Source organism: Neofelis nebulosa, chromosome 14, assembly GCF_028018385.1.
Source record: "Neofelis nebulosa isolate mNeoNeb1 chromosome 14, mNeoNeb1.pri, whole genome shotgun sequence".
In the NCBI taxonomy this organism is placed as follows: Eukaryota; Metazoa; Chordata; class Mammalia; order Carnivora; family Felidae; genus Neofelis; species Neofelis nebulosa.
In genome coordinates this window covers 16,422,768-16,439,840 of record NC_080795.1, presented here as the reverse complement: position 1 = coordinate 16,439,840, position 17,073 = coordinate 16,422,768, and positions in this window count along the sequence as shown.

The window sequence follows — 17,073 nt, the reverse complement described above, 5'->3', positions numbered from 1 at the left end:
ATAAACTTGGCATATATTCCCTTTACCCCTTTGCATTCCATCTTCTACTCTTCTCTCCTCCAAGAAACAATGTCTAGAGGCCTAAAAGGATCTTGTAATTCTGAGACTAAATGCTGCACACTAAGGATGGAAAAGAACAAAAATGCAAGGAGTACCAGTCCTCTTGATTTCTGTTAATATGCAAAAAATTAAGTGCTAAATGTTTCAGCCCATGATAATCTGGTTTTCTGTTACTGGTTTCTATTCCCATTCCCCTTCCTAATTGAAACGTGCAAATTACTTATTCTATCTATGCCCTAATTTTTTCACATATGAAATAAAGATAATAGCAGTATCTATCTCATAAGAATATGAAGATTATATCAAATAATAAAGGGAAGGGGTCTGGCACATTGTAAGTGCACAGAGTTGTCTATCATCATCATCATCATCATCATCATCACCATGTGGAAAGTGTTTGAAATATAATTCTATTTCCTGACTGCCCAAAGTAAACTAAAGTTAGGTCTCTGTCATTTGATTCATACAATTATACCAGTGACCCATTATTATAACGTATTGGTACTTACTGGTGTAATGTACTGGTGTAAACTTTTCTACAATATTGTTGTTCCTCCAATATTACTATAGGCAGCCAAGAGGGCATGTCAGTGAAAACATACTTAAGCTAAAACTACTAAGATATCGTATTGTGTTGTATTTTAATTTTTTTATTATATTAACAATACATAATCATTAAACAAAATTTGGAAAATAACTAAAAGATCAGTTGTTAAGACTTTGCTTATTTTCTTCCAGTCTTTTCTCTTTTAATATATAAAATATATGTATTCAAAAAACCCTGTACATATGCATGATATAGAAATTTGGGGCTATACTGAAAATATTTTTAACTTGTACCTTTAACAGCTGTTATATTATGACCATTTTCTTATGTAATTAAAATATTCTTCATAAATGTGATGACTGTTGGGAGTTCAATTTCTGGAATGGAGGAAGAATTTGCTCCATTGACCCAGGCCCCAGAAAAACAGCTATATCTTATGAAAATTATAAAATAAACAGCCATTTTAAGTCTTTGGAAATTGCCCTAAATGCATACAGCAAAGAAACACTTAATTCAAGAAAATCTACTGAATCGCCATAAGAACAGCAAGTCTGTGACACTTGAACTATGACTCATTCCCTTCCTCCACACTCCCACCTTCCAGCAAGATGTTCCAATCCAGGTGAGTATGGTCAAAAAGATGGGGCTGCCCCTACCTTCAGCAACTAGTTAAGGGATTGAGTGTCTCCCTGGGAGAGGCAGGCCCACCAGAATTTCTAATCCTCCCAGATTCAAGTTCCTTGGTGAGTGTGGCTAAGAGAGTGAAGGCTCCCTTCTTCCATCCAGCCTCCACATATATGGTGGAAGCTCTACTCGAGGGATGATGGCAACCCGAGAATACTGGATTCCAATTGACTTCACTGGAGAATATCCCCTCCCTCTATGCCCTACTCATAAATTAGGAGTGTCACTCTGATAAAAGTGGGCCCCTGCCCCTGTCCCCAGCTCTGGAGCTGTGGCTTAGACATTTTGCCTAGGAGGTAGACAGTCCATAAGAAAAGAGAGCTCTGAAGTACTGCCCAAAGGAACTAACTTTATTTGAAACAAAGAGCATATGGGTACACTTGAAAACAATAGAGAATTTGGTGGTAAACAGTTAAGAGAAAGCTGGTAGCTCCATGAGAGCAAGAAGCTAAATCTTGGCCAGCTGGTTTACCAGAGAAAACCACAGTTACGAACTCTTAGGTTTCATAAAAAATTTCAAAAATTGGTCTCAAAAACTACCTCTGCAAAGGATCTTGGATGTAATTGAGTTAGACTATGGAGAAATTTATGCCCCAGGATATTGCTGAAAACAATAAAGCAGTCAGCCAGCAATTAATGGAGCCTAACAGCTAGGTGTGATACTGACAGAGGCAGATGGTGCAATAGAGAGATCAAGGGAAGAGATAGTTAAGGAGTGCACTGCTAAACCCACTATCATCCCAGGGACTGTTCACATGCTCAAGGACATGCCCTCTGAGGGGCAACATCACAGGCTTCACACTGTAGGAAAATAGACTTGATTAATATAGTCCAGCCTAGTTACTAAACAAATAGGCAAACAAAAACAAAAACAAGCTCCCAGGATGGGAGACAACAGTATCTGAAGTTGCTGCAGTCTACTACCAAAAATTCCAGTTTTCTACAACAACAACAAATAAGACTTGTGAAAGAAAGAAAGAAAAGAGAACAAGAGAAAAGGAAAAGAAAAAGAAAAAAGAAAAGAAAAGAAAAGAGAAGAGTATGGCCTACACATGGTGGTGGGTGGGGGGAAAACAGGCACAGAAACTACCTATGAGAGTACCCAGATGTCAGATTTAACAGATGAAGACTTCAAAGCATCTATTATAAGTATGTTGAAAGAAACAAAGGAAGCCTTGCTTTAAAAAGTATAGGGAGGTAAAATGACAATGTTTCATCAAAGAGAATATCAAAGAAAGCAGTTATAAAAAAAGAAACAAATCAAAATTCTGGAGTCGAAAAAAACAATAGTTGGAGTGGAAAATTCATTAGAATCAACAGATTTTAAGATAAGCCAGTAGAGATCATATAATACAAAGAACCAGAACAAAGAAAATAAAGCAAAATGAATAGAGCCTCAGAGAAATGTGGGGTGCTATTAAACACACCAACATATGTGTAATGGGAGTATCAGAAGAGAAAAAGGAGCAGAAAAAATATTCAAAGAAATAATGACTGAATACTTCCCCAAATTGATAAAAACATGAATCTCGAGAGGCTCAAAAAATTTTAAGTACAATAAACATGGAGAGATCCACATTTATAAATATCATAGTAAAAATGCTGAAAGAGAAAAAGGAAATTTTGTAAGCAGCAAAAGAAAATGACTCGTGTAAAAGGGAACCCCGATAAGATAAACAGCTAGATTTTCAGCAGGAACAATAGAGGTCAGAAGGAAGTGGGATGAAGGGTTGTGGGAGGGGGGATGGGCTAAATGGGTACGGGGCACTAGGGAATCTACTCCTAAAATCATTGTTGCACTCTATGCTAACTAATTTGGATTTAAAAAATTTAAATATTTAAAAAAAGAAGGAAGTGGGATGACATATTCAAAGTGCTGCAAGAAAAAAGATTAAGAATGTTATATCCAGCAAAACTATTTTTCAAAATAGAAAGCAAAATAAAGATATTCATAGATAAACAAAAATGGAGAGAATTTGTTGTTAGAAGACCTGGCTAATAGGAAACACTAAAGGAAGTTCTTCAAGACAAAGCAAATGACTCCAGATAGTAATTCAAATCCACATGGGGAAAAAAAAACAGTAACAATAAAGGTAATAATGTGATTATGAAGTGCACTTTAATGCATATTTCTTCTTCTTTCTTTTTTAATTGATTTTTAATGTAATTGTATAAACAACACTATACATATACATAAGTATATGTATATGTTGCTGGACCCATAACATATAGAAATATAATATATTTGACAATAACAGAACAAAGAGAGTGGGTGAGTGCAAATCTGTATTGGAATAAGGAAGTGACACCAGATGGTATTTCAAATCCACAAGAACAAATGAAGAGAACCAATAGTGGTAAATAAGAAAGTTGACATAGCAAATTCTATAAATATACGCCTGTTCTTTCTTCTTCCACCTAATTTTTTTAAAACTATTTTTTGAGCAGTTTTAGGTTTACAACAAAATTGAGAGGGAGGTACAGGGATTTTCCACATACTCCCCCACATGCATGCATAGCCTCCCTCATTAGCAATAACACTAACCAAAATGGTACATTTTTTACCAAGGATAAACTTCACTAGCAAATCATAATCACCCAAAGATCATAGTTTACTATGTGTTTACTAAGTGTTCACTCTTGGTGTTTATATTTTATGGGTTTGGACACATGTATAATGAAATATATCTATCATTATAATATCACATAGAGTATTTCCACTGCCCTAAAAATCCTCTATGTTCTGCCTATTCATCTCTCTACCCCCTCCAACCCCAGGAATTACTAATCTTTTTATTGTGTCTGTAGTTCTGCATTTTCCAGAATGTCATATAGTTGTAATCCTACAGTATGTAGCCTTTTCAGATTGGTTCTTTCACTTAATAATATGCATTTAAGATTTGTCCATGTCTTTTCTTGGCTTGATAGCACACTTGTTTTTAGCACTAAATCACAGTCCATTGTCTGACCACATTTTATTTATCCATTCACTGACTGAAGGACATTTTTGTTGCTTCCAAGTTTTGGCAATTATACAGAAAGCTGCAATAAACAGCCACATGAAGGTTTTTGTGTGAATGTAAATTTTCGACTCCTTTGGGTAAATACCAAGGAGCACAATTGCTAAATCATATGGTAAATATATGTTTAGTTATGTAAGAAACTACCAAATTACCTTCCAATGTGGCTGTACCATTTTACGGTTCTCATCAGCATCAGTTCCTCGCCAGCATTTGATGTTGCCAGTGTTCTAGATTTTGGCCATTCTAATAGTTGCATAGTGGTATCTCATTGTTGCTTTGTTTGTATCCCCCTGATGACATAAAATATGGAGCATCTTTTCATATACTTATTTTCCATCTGTATATCTTCTTTGCTGAGGCATCTGCTAATGTCTTTAGTTCATTTTTAAATTGTGTTGTTTTCTTGTTGAATTTTAATAGTTACTTGTATATTTTGGATAATAATCCTTTATCAGATGTGTCTTTTGAAAGTATTTTCTCCCAATCTATGGCTTGTTTTCTATTAACGTTGTCCTTCACAGAGCAGAAGTTTTAAGTTTTAATGAGGTCTACTTTATCAATTATTTCTTTCATATATTGTGCCTTTGGTGTTCTTTGACCAAACTCGAAGTCATCTAGGTCTTTTCCTATGTTATCTTCTAGGAGTTTTATAGTACTATATTTTACACTTAGACCTATGGATCAATTTTGAGTTAATTTTTGTGAAAGGCATAAGGTCTATGTCTAGATTCATTGTTTTGCATATGGATGTCCACTTTCACCTTCTTTAAAAGATATCAATAAGGGGCACCTGAGTGGCTCAGTTGGTTAAGCCTCCAACTTTAGCTCAGGTCATGATCTCATGGTTCATGGGTTCAAGCCCCACATGGAGCTTTGTGCTGACAGCTCAAAGCCTGGAGCCTGCTTTGGATTCTGTCTCCCTTGCTCTCTGCCCCTCCCCTGCTCACGCTCTGTCTCTCTCTGTGTCTCAGAAATAAATAAATGTTAAAAATTCTTTTTAAAAAGATACCAGTTAGGGGTACCTGGGTGGCTCAGTCGAGTAAGCGTCCAACTTTGGCTCATGGTTCGTGGGTTTGAGCACCGCGTCAGGCTCTGTGCTAACAGCTTGGAGCCTGGAGCCTGCTTCGGATTCTGTATCTCATTCTCTCTTTGCCCCTCCCCCATTTGTGATCTGTCTCTCTCTGTCTTTCAAAAATAAATTAATGTAAAAAAAATTTTTTAAAGACACCAATTAATCAATCAATAAAAGTATATTGTTGAGTTTGTAACATATATACATGCAGTACATAAAATAATAGTATCACAAAAAAGGTGGAAGAAGGATTAGAGTTAAATAGAAGTAACGCTTCTATATCTCACTGGAATTAAGTTAGTGTAAATCTGAAATATTTTCTAATAATTTAAGATGCATATGATAAACCCTGGAGCAGTCACTAAGAAATAACTGAAAAAATTAGTGAAACAATTATTAAGGGAATTAAAATACTATACTAGAAAATATTCATTTAATGCAAAAGAAAGCAATAAAGAAGGAATATGGGAACAAAAAAGAAATGGGACATATAGAAAACAAAAAATACAATGACAGACATAAATTCAACTATATAAATGATAATATTAAATGTGACTGAATTAAACAATCCAATCAAAGGTCAGAGACTATGAGACTGGATTTAGAAAAACCAGATCCAACTTTCTGATGCCTCCAGCACACTTTAGATTCAAAGATACAAATAGATTGAAAGTAAAAGAATGGAAGAAGATATATCAATGGGTCAGAGAAAACTCCTCAAGGAAATGATAAAATACATTGATATGGATGAAAAATGAAGATACAACATACCATTACTTATGGAATGTAGCTAAACAATACTTAAAGGAAACTTTACAGCTATAACTTCCTATATTCAAAAAGATGAAAGATCTCAAATGAATAATCTAAGCTTCCACCTGAAGATATTAGAACAAGAACAAACTAAACTCAAAGCAAATAGGTGGTAATAATGTTTAGAGCAAAAATTAATGGAATGGAGACAGGAAAACAACAGAAAATTACTTAAACAAAAAGCTGGTTCTTTGAGAAGATCTACAAAATTGATAAATCTTTAGCAGGATAGGCCAAGAAAAAAGTAAAAAGACTCAAATTACTAGAATCAGTATTGAAAAGAGACATTACTACTGACCATAAACAAAAAAGATTATAAAGAAATGCTATAAATAATTGTACATAAATTAGATAAAATGGAAACATTCCTAGAAAAACACTACCAAAACTAACACAAGAAGTAATAGACTATTTGAATAGGTCTTTAACAAGTAAAGAGATTGACTTAGTAATCAAAATTACCCAGAAAGAAGAACCCAGGCCTGGCTTATTGCTGAATACCAAACATTCAGAGAATTAATACAAATCGTTTATAAACTCTTCCCTAAAATAGAAAAAGAGAACACATTTCCCTAACCATTTCATGAGACCAAAATCAGACAAAGACATCACAAGGAAGGAAATAATACAGACCAACATTGCTTATGAATATGGATGCAAAGATCCTTAACATAATACCAACAAACAGAACCTAACAACATATAAAAAGAATTTTACACCAGGACCAAGTAGGATTTTTCTCAATGATGCAAGATTATTTCAACAACCTAAAATCAACTCATATAATTTATCATTAGGGACAGAAAAAAAAAGCATTTGACAGTTTTCATGGTAAAAATACTCAATTAAATACAAATAAAAGGGAAGGTCCTAAATCTGATAAAGGGACATCTATGAAAAACCCAAAGCTAGCATCATGCTTAATTATGAGACTATATGATTTTCCCCCTACAGTCAGAAACAAGACAAGAATGTCTGCTCTCACCACTTCTGTTCAAAATTTTACTGGAGGTTCTAGTTAGAGCAATTAGGGAAGAAAAATAAATCAAAGACATTCAAAGGAAAAGGAAGAAATAAAATCTTACTCACAGATGACATAATATTGTATGGTGATGCTAAGGAAGATACTCTGAGGACTAATAAATGAATCCAACAAATTTATAGGATATAAGATTAATATAGAAAAAAATAATTTTGTTTCTATACACTTGCAATCCAAATATAAAATTAAGAAGACAGATCCATTTATAAAAAAAAATTTTTTTTTTAACGTTTATTTTTGAGACAGAGAGAGACAGAGCATGAACAGGGGAGGGGCAGAGAGAGAGGGAGACACAGAATCTGAAACAGGCTCCAGGCTCTGAGCTGTCAGCACAGCTGAGCCGAAGTTGGATGCTTAACCATCCAAGCCACCCAGGCGCCCCAACAGATCCATTTATAATAGCTTCAAAAAGAATAATGTACTTGGGAATAAATTTAACAAAAGAATGATAAAACTCTGAAAACTATAAAACATTATTAAAAGAAATTTAAAAAGACTAAAAAATTAGAAAAATATCCCATGTTCATGGATCAGAAGATTTAATTCTGTTTAACTGGCAGTGCTCCCCAAAATGATCTAGAGAGTCAACAGACTCCCAGCTGATTTTTTCATAGATTTAGAATCAGCTGATTATAAAATTAACATGAAATTGCAAAGGACAAGATTAGCCAAAACAGTCTTGAAGAACGAAGTAGGAGCAGTTATGCTCTCTGATTTAAAAACTTATTACAAAGCAACAATAATTAAAACAATATTGGTACTGACATAAAAACAGATATATGGATCATTGGAATAGAATTTAGAGTCCAAAAGTAAACCCATATCTAAGCCAACTGACTTTTTACAAGGATGCCAAGATCATCTAATGGAAAAGAACAGCCTTTCAACACAGCGCTAGGACAACTGAATAGTTACATCCAAAAGAATGAATTTGGGCCCTTCCTTCACATCATATACAAAAATTAACATAAAATGGATCAAAGACCTGAATGTAAGAACTAAAACTATAAAACTTTCAGAACGAAGGGCTAAACCTTTCTGACTTCAGATTTGGCACCAAAAGCACCAGCAACAAAAACATAGAAAAGTTGCACTTTACTAAGCTTAAGACTTTTGTACTTCAAAGAACACTATCAAGAAAGTAAAAAGACAATCCACAGAATGGGAAGAAATACTTACAAATTATATATCTCATAAAATACTTGTATCTAGAATACACAAAGAACTTCTACAACTCAGTAGCAGAAAACAGCTCAGTTAAAAAATGGGCCAAGAGAGGCACTTGAGTGATTCAGTCAGTTGGGTGTTCGACTTTGGCTCAGGTCATGATCTCACAGTTTGTGGGTTCAAGCCCTGAAGCTTGCTTCAGATCCTGTGTCTCCCTCTCTCTCTCTCTCTGCCCCTCCCCCACTCACACTCTGTCTCTCTCTCTCAAAAATAAACAGTTTAAAATTTTTTTTAAAAAATGGGCAAAGAATCTGAGTAGATATATCTTCAAGGAAGATATACATATGACCAATAAGCACATGAAAAGTTGCTGTATGTCCTGCCCAACATGGAAATGCAAATCAAAATTACAATAAGATACCATTTCACACTCACTATGTTGGCTATAATTTAAAAAAAGACAGATGATAAGAAATATTAGTAAAGATGTGGCGAAATTGGAACCCTCATACCTTGCTGGTGGGAATGTAAACGGTGCAGCCACTATGAACAACAGGCTGGCAATTCCTCAGGTGTTTAAACATAGATAACCATATGGCACAACAATTTCACTCCTCAGTATATACCCAATAGAACTGAAAATATATGCCTTTAAAAATCTTGTACAGGAATGCTCATATTCATAGCACCATTTTTCATTATGGCCAAAAAGTAGAAATAATCAAAATGTCTGTCTGCTGATAAATGGATAAACAAAAAGTGATATATCCATGCAATGGAAAATTATTCAGCCACAAGAAGGAATGAAGCACAGATACTTGCTACAATATGGGTAAACTTTGAAAGCTTTATGCTCAATGAAAGACATAAAAGCCCACTTTTGTCTGATTCCACTTATATGAAATGTTCATAATAGGAAAATCTATAGAAATAAAGAATTATATTAGTTGCTTGCTGCCTATGGCTGGATTTGAGTGGAAAGAGAGGATTGGGGAGTGACAGCTAAAGGTATACATTTTTTTTTAGGGTGGTAAAATGTTCTAAAATTGATTGTGGCAATGGTTACAAAACTCTGTGAATATACTAAAAACTGTTGAATTCAGCAGTTTCAATGAGTGAATTTTCTGGTATGTACAATATATCTCAGTAAAGCTGCTATAAAAACAATGACTACAATAACCTATAAACCTACAAAATAATGTCTTATGTGGATATGATAATCTATAACAAATTTAACCATTACTCTGTTTTGCACAATTATGTTGTTTTTAAGTTTGAACATGATAAATAATGTTATTATAAGCATTTTTATACATAAATTACATCATCTCTGATGATTTCATCGGCATAAGTATTTCCACAGATAAAAATCTAAAGAGGAAAAATTTTACAATATTAACAATTCCTATTTCTGAATGGGGGAATTATGGATGATTTTTTTATTTTGAGAGAGAGTGTGTGAGCTGGGGAGAGGCAGAGTAAGGAGGAGATAGAGAATCCCAAGCAGGCTCCATGATGCTGTCAGCACAGAGCCCCAGAGCCTGATGAAGGGTTCAATCCCATGAACTGTGAGATTGTGACCTGAGCCAAATCAAGAGTAGCATGCTTAACTGACTGAGCCACCCAGGTGTCCCAATGGGTGATTTTTATTTTTTCTACTTTTCTTCATTTTTTATACTGGATAACTTTTATACTTAGAAGGGAATTAATATGATAGCCTTTGCATATACATGAGCTTGGAAATATTTAACTAGTTTACTATAATGTACATCCAGAAATAAGTAGTACTAGAAATACTTATATTTTCTATTATTAATGTGAATAAAGAGTATACCTTCCTCCAGAGACCATTAAAGGATATAGAAACTGCAAATAAAAAAGGAATCCATGATGACTAAGTTCCTGCTGTGACACTAGAAATGTGCTAAATTTTGTAAGACATACGAGTGCCTGATAAAAGGGTCTATATCTAAAAGGACTCATTTACTTCAGTAATTTATAACTGAGATATGGAAAGAAGAATAAGAAACAAACAAAGATGTATACAAAACCATTTCAAATGACACATGGTTAGATTATGTATTTCCTGAAGTCTTGGACTGTACCTGACACTTCCTTTTATCTCCCATAACATTTACTAAGCACTTAATCATATTTGTCCTTTTTTTTTTCAAGTGTCCAATAGTTTATAGGCTCAAAATCTTCTACCAATGTAAGGCTATATTGCACTTTCATGAAGAGAGACTTTAATATCATAAGTCATCATAACTATACATACTCATATAAATATAGCTATATCCATTAACTATTTAATTATCCCATTAAATATTAGTATCTAGTAACAAAATGAGAATTGCCCACATTCCAAGTAATACTTTATCAGCATATAAACACTCCTTCTATAAATGTTTCTCTAGATTTTTGTTTGGACTTCTGATCCTTCCAGAAGCAATCAGCAGCAGTATGTGTGGTCAGGAACCCATTTGCAGGAAGATCAATTGCCCAGAGAGTGTCAGTAGTACAGTTACCTGGGAGAGGCCATACCAATTGAGGGTGGCTGGAGCAGCAGTAAGGTTATAGAAATGGGTTAGGCCAACCCAGCTGCTCTGGAGGCAACTTTCAGCCCTAGGATTTAAGAGACATTCCAGAAAAGAGAAGCATTGAGAGATTTTCATTTGGTGGATGGGAATTATTAATCATGAGGACTTAAGAGATAAACAGTGAATTTTGAAAAAGAGAAGCAAAGCTGGAGGTATCATAATTCTGGATTTCAAGTTATATTACAAAGGTGTAGTAATCAAAACAGTATGGTACTGTTGGTACATAAAATAGACACAGGTCAATGGAACAGAATAGACAAAACAGAAATAACCCCACAATTATATGGTCAACTAATCTTTGACAAAGAGTGAAAGAATATCCAATGGGAAAAAAAAAAAACAGTCTCTTCAACAAATGGTGTTGGGAAAACAGGACAGCAACATGCAAAAGAAAGAAACTGGACCACTTGCTTACACCATACACCAAAACAAACTCGAAATTGTTTAAAGACCTGAGTGTGACACCTGAAACCATAAAAATCCTAGAAGAGAGCACAGGCAGTAATGTCTTTGACACTGACCATAGCAATATTTTTCTAAATATGTCTTCTGAAGCAAGGGAAATAAAAGCAAAGATAAACTATTGGGACTACCTCAAAATAAAAAGCCTTTGCACAGCAAAGGAAACAATAAATAAAACTAAAGGCAACCTACTGAATGGTAGGAGATATTTACAAGTGATATATCCAATAAGGGATTAATAACCAAAATATAAAAAGAACTTAGACAACTCAACCACCCCAAACCAAGTAATCCAGTTAAAAAATGAGCAAAATACATGAACAGACATTTCTCCAAAGAATACATTCAGGTGACCAATAGACACATGAAAAGATGCTCAACATCACTCATAATCAGAGAAATGCAAATCAAAACTCAATGAGATAGCACCTCATACCTGTCAGAATGGCTAAAATCAAAAACATAAGAAACAAGTGTTAGCAAGGATGTGGAGAAAAAGGAACCTTCTTGCACTTTTTTTTTTATAGAAATTTTTTTTTTAACGTTTATTTATTTTTGAGCCAGAGAGAGACAGAGCATGAACGGGGGAGGGGCAGAGAGAGAGGGAGACACAGAATCGGAAGCAGGCTCCAGGCTCTGAGCCATCAGCCCAGAGCCCGACGCAGGGCTCGAACTCACGGACCGCGAGATCGTGACCTGAGCTGAAGTCAGCCGCTTAACCCACTGAGCCACCCAGGCGCCCCCCTTCTTGCACTTTTGATGGGAATGCACACTGGTGCAGCCACTCTGGAAAACAGTTTGGAAGTTACTCAAAATGTTTAAAAAAAAAAAATACCCTACAATTCAGTAATTTCACTCCTGGGTATTTATCCCCAAAATACAAAATCACTAATTAAAAGGGATACATGCACTACTGTTTATAGAAGCATTATTTATAATAACCAAATTATAGAAGCAGCCCGCATTCCCATTAATAGATCAATGGATAAAGAAGATGTGGTATATATAGATACATATAATGGAATACTACTCAGCCTTATAAAAGAATGAAATCTTGCCATTTGCAACGACATGGATGGGGCCAGAGAGTATAATGCTAAGTGAAAAAGTCAGAGAAAGACAAATACCATATGATTTCACTCATATGTAGAATTTAAGAAACAAAACAATTGAGCAAACGCAAAACAAAAGCAGAGAGAGACAAACCGAGAAATAGACTCCTAACTCAGAAAACAAACTGATAGTTACCAGAGGGGAGGTAGATGGGTGGGGGGCGGGGGGTGGTGAAATAGGTGATGGGGATTAAGGAGGGCACTTGTCATGATGAGCACTGGGTGATGTATGCAGTTGTTGAATCACTGTGTTGTACACCTGAAACTAATATAACACTGTATGTTAATTATACTGGAATTAAAATTTTAAAAGAGAGAAAGTGAGAGATTGACCTTGCTTAGGATCTATAGCCTGGTGGCTTCTAGAGATATGATAAATTCTAAGCCCCTCAGCCTGTCATACAAGACCCTTTAACTTGGCTCCCAGCTTCCTCACTGGTCCTATCTCCCACTACTCGTGAACTTAGGTAGTGACATTTCTGTAGAGGTGCAGTCTAGAGTGGTCATGAAGAACACACTCTGTGGGGCTATGCTGCCTGCTTTGTCACTCCTTAGCTGAGGGACCTTGGGCAAGTTGTTAACCCTCTTTATGCCTCAGTGTCCTCATATGTGTAATTACGAACAGGATAATAATCACCATATTATCCTCATAGAATTAATGTGAAGGTTAGATGAGTTTACTAGTTAAATACCAAGAATAGTCAGCCATTATTATTCTCCTTAATAGTTCTTTTACACCTCTACCCTTTTGTTAGTTGTATTTGCTCTGTGTAGAATTCTCTCCACTTTGCTCCCTCCTTTCTATCTCCCTCCTTTGGTAGCTACATAGCAATCAGCCTTTAAATTTCAACGAAAAACTCACCTCTCTTAAACCCTTCTCCATTCTACCAAAGTATTCATTTCTCCTCTGGACTTCCAAAGCATTTATTCATTACTTTTGCCCTCTTTGCATAAAAAAAGAACAGTTATAGTACAGCTGTGATGGAGGCATAAGGGCTCAAAAGAGAGAGGCTCAAAGAGCTTCTATCAGCATATTGCAAAAGAACATACATTATGCCTCAATTGTGAACTTGAAGCAACTAAAGATGGAGAGAATAAGAGTTTTCTGCAATTTGGCAGAAAAGTCCTGATTACTTCCTTCTTAAAGACATTTCCAATGCCTTCTTCTCACATGGAGAACAAGAAACAGAAACTTAAATTTCATCTTTGATCTAGGAAACATCTGTAACCCCAAACCACATTATACTAGGAGGGAAATCAGAGAAATGATAAATGACTTAGCACAACACAGGGAGGTCATATCTAAGTGCCTGCATTTCTTGGCCAGAAGCAAGCCAATTTGACTTGCAGGATGCCAGTGTGGCTCAGAAAGTAGAGATACCAATACCCTGAAGAGTAAGAATGAGTAGTATTAATAATAAGATTGTTGAGAAGTCTGTAATAAGAAAAAGTGGATCCTCACATCTTCATTCCCAAATCTCTCAGCCTGGTAACCATCCCTCTGGAAAAATTTGAACCAGAGAGGATACTAACAAAGAATGGTGAGGTAAAGTGCAAGAGTGAAAACAGAATTTTAAGTAAAAATCTGCATATTAAAGCTTGAAGTACCCTGCCAGCCCCCATCCTTTGCCTGTTCTAAATATGAGCAGTTAGGTATACCTTCCACAGGGGAAAATTCTTCCCTGGAGAAACTGATCACATAACCAAAGAAATGTCCTTTAGCTATTGATATAAGGAGTCCACAAGGAAAAGAGTATGTTGGTCAAACCCAGGGTTTCTTAACCTATGCACTATTAACATTTTGGACCAGATAATGCAGGGTTGGGGGCTGCTGTCCTTGTGCATTTTAAGATATTTAGCAGCATCCTTGGCTTCTACCCACTAGATACCAGTAGTATCTTTACATAATCAAAGATATCTTCAGACATGGCCAATTGTCTGTCAGTGGTAGGGGGTGGGGATGAGAAATCACCTCTGCTAGAGAACCACTGACCTACAATGAAGTTCACCAGTTTGCAAGCCAGTCCCTACAGAGAGAGTTTCTAATCTGCTTTCTAGTAGATCACCAGCTCTGTGAGCAAGCATAGACTCTGACACGAAAGACAAAGACCAAAACAAAAAATAAACTGTAATTAATATCCCTAGAGACGTAAGAGATGTTTCATATTGAAACAAGACTAATATGTTACATGATAGGAACAGAGAACAAGAAAGAACTCTTAAAAAAAGAAAGTATTATCAAAATAATTTTTAAATTTTGACATAAGGGTTAGACAAAAAAGTGGAATGAATCTCACCAAAAGTAAAATAAGACAAAGACTGAACATAAAACAAAAGAGTATTAGAGTACCAGCCCTAGAAGATTGACATCTAACTAATAAGTGTTCCAGGAGGTAAAAAGTAAAACTAAGTTATCAAATAACTTAAGAAAATAGTTGGAGGGGTTGGGAGTGCAGACAAAATAGGTGAAGGGGATTAATAGGTATAAACCTCCTTACAAAATAAATAAGTCATGGACATGTAGTGTACTGCATAAGGAATAATACTGTAATAACTTTGGTAACAGAAGGTAACTAGACCTATCATAGAGATTATTTCATAATGTATAAAAATATTAAATCCCTATGATGTACACCTGAAACTAATAGGATATTGTAGGTCTATTATACTTTAGTAAAAAAAAGAGAGAAAAAAAGAAAATTGTCTAAAACTTAAGGGCAAGAATCTCCAGATATTAGTGGCTGGGTGACTAGTAAAATAGATTTTAAGAAAGTACCCATATCAACTTCACTATATTGAACTGTAGGGGAAAAAAGATATTAAAACCAAACAGGGAGAAAAATAGATAAATACAAAAGATTGGGAATCACAATGACATTAAACTTTTCCATAGCAAGATTAGAAACAAAAAGACAATGGATCAATGCATTCAAAAATCTTTTGGTACGGGTGCCTGGGTGGCTCAGGTCATGATCTTGTGGTTTGTGGGTTTCAGCCCACATTTGGTTCTGTGCTGACAGCTGAGAGCCTGGAGCCTGCTTCAGATTCTGTGTCTTCCTCTCTCTCTGCCCCATCCCCAATTTCTCTCTCTCTCTCTCTCTCTCTCTCTCTCTCAAAAATAAACATTAAAGAAAATTTGGTGGGGGTGGCGCGTGGGTGGCTCAGTCGGTTAAGCATCCGGCTTCAGCTCAGGTCATGATCTTGTGGTTCCTGAGTTCCAGAGCCCTGCCTCAGGCACTGTGCTGACAGCTGTGAGCCTGGGGCCTGCTTTGGATTCTGTCTCCTTCTCTCTTTGGCCCTCTCCTGCTTGTGCTCTGTCTCAATCTCTCAAAAATAAATAAACATTAAAAGTTTTAAAAATTTTTTAAATCTTTTGATAAATAATTTATATCTGTGAATTTTATACCCTGTCAAATTATCAATCAAGATGTTTATGATAGGTATGAAATGGTAAGATTTAGTCGTAGGTTCAAAGAAAACTAAGAAAATTAAAGAAAGCCAATTATCAACTGCAGGAAAAATAGGAAAGAAAAGGTAATCATAGTATTTTCTTTTTTGTTGTTCAGCATGAATATTTTGAATATTCATGATTATGAATATTTTCATATTTGATGAAATATGTGATGAAAATATTCAAATATTTTGAATAACTAGTAATGAATATTTTTATAATCAAAGCAGAAAATCATTGAATATAGAATAAATACACAAAAAATGAACTAAACTAAAAACCCCTGTTAATACAATATCAAGAGGATGGAGGGAGGAGACGAAAAGGGTATAAGAAAGAGAAAAATTCTCACTTGCCATAGCAGGAAAAAACAGAGGACCTCCTCCATTTTTAGTAATATAGTGGTTATATGCTGAAAACAATTGAAAAGTTCTGGGTAAAAGGTAAAACATCATCTTCTTAAAAGCATTAATGAACTGATAAGGAAGAAATGAATTCTCAAGCCAGATCTTCAGTGGAGGCTGGAACTCAGGTTAAGTGGAGAGGCTGACTTTTGCTGAATTTGGCAAACTTGCTTTTAAGCTTTTGGGGGGAAAAAGAGATGAAGCCCAGATCCTAGTCAGGGTGAGTCTAATTGATGTTCCTCTTCTATAAGCCTGGGATTTCAAAAGGGTACACACCCTCAGAGTGATGTGAACTATAAATAAACCTTCACACTTTTCCCCTCAGGGACTCTGAGAATCATCTATTTCAAGTTTTGACACAAACAGAATGGGTATATACCTAGATCCCAGCAGGAAACAGCACAAGTCAACTGGGTAATTAAGGAGAGTACTAATTGGTCTATTTATAAAGGTGTAGGCAGGTGTTAGGGAAACCAACATAAGATGGGGAAGAACCATAGTGATAGCAATTACAGGAAGTTTTTACCACCTCTAAATGTGAAGAGTATGGTTGCAGATCCCAAAGAAAGTAGCTGTTTGAAAAGGGTTGCCGGAGAACACAGCCAGTCCATAGCCACCCTGCAAGGAGCAAGCCAG